Source organism: Orycteropus afer, unplaced genomic scaffold, assembly GCF_000298275.1.
Source record: "Orycteropus afer afer isolate SDZICR_OR568_19922 unplaced genomic scaffold, OryAfe1.0 scaffold00169, whole genome shotgun sequence".
NCBI lineage: Eukaryota > Metazoa > Chordata > Mammalia > Tubulidentata > Orycteropodidae > Orycteropus > Orycteropus afer.
The window spans coordinates 3,154,918-3,156,109 of record NW_006921756.1 but is presented as its reverse complement, the minus strand read 5'-3'; positions in this window follow the sequence as shown (position 1 = coordinate 3,156,109).

The window sequence follows — 1,192 nt, the reverse complement described above, 5'->3', positions numbered from 1 at the left end:
TCGGGGCCGACTTGATGGCAAATAACAACAACAACAAGTGTGCAAGCTGCCCTTGTTTTCTCAGAGGGAGATTAAGTTTCTTGCAGGACATCACCAGGAATTTTTCCCATCCTAATTATCATTCAAGTACATCCACAATTTACAAATTTGCATCCCTTCAGCTGTTAACCGAAATGTTGGTGGTTCATGCCCACCCAGGGACAGCAGCATTCCTTTGGGAGCTCTGGTAGCATAGTGCTTAAGGCGTTTGACTGCTAACCAGAAGGCTGGAGGTTCACACCCACCAGCCACTCCTCGGAAGGAAGGCTGGGCAATCTACTTCCGTAGTGATACCACCTCGGAAACCGAAGTAGGGATCACTATGAGTCAGATTGGACTCCACTGCAGTGAGGTGCATTTCCTTGTGTATGGTGTCATTTCATTGGCCACAACTGAAACAGGAAGAACCAGTTAAAAATCCTGTCCAAAACTGAACCAAGCCTGTTCAAGATGGCGATCTAAGCAGTCCAAAGTGTCCCTCCTTTTCTCCCTCGTTTATTCAACAGAAAGTATTTATTTGATGTCATCTATAATCATAGTCTCTGTTGCATGCTATGGTGCATAAAGGCAGAGAAGGCCTACTTGTAATCACCTAGTAATCTCTATTTGGAGTGTCTGGGTACCAAATGAATGGGAAAGAAATTTACTTGTAAACTGTGATGATTTCAAGCATATTTTTTTTCTGAGTTGAGCACATAATTTACATACTGTTCTATAGTCTCCTTTAATCACTTCTTGAAAAACAGTCTTAATAACCTTAAAAATTCTCCATCAACATCATTTTTCATGACTTCACTATTCCTAGCCATATGGTTTGACCGTCATTTTCTAATTAAAGCTGTCCTAGATAATGAATCTTGCATTGATGCTAATATGTGAGATTGAAAAATTGAAATGCTGACCTGTTATAAAACACTTAGAAACCCTTCATGCTGTTGTTAGATGCCATCAAGTCACTTCTGACTCATAACAACCTTACATACAATAAAACAAAACCCTGCCCCATCTTGCTTCATCTTACAATCTTGCTATGCTTGAGCCTATTGTTGCAGCCACTGTGTCAATCCATCTCACTGAGGATTTTCCCACTTTTCACTAACCCTCTAATTTACCAAACATGATAGTTTTCTCTAGAGAGTGGTCATTTCTGATA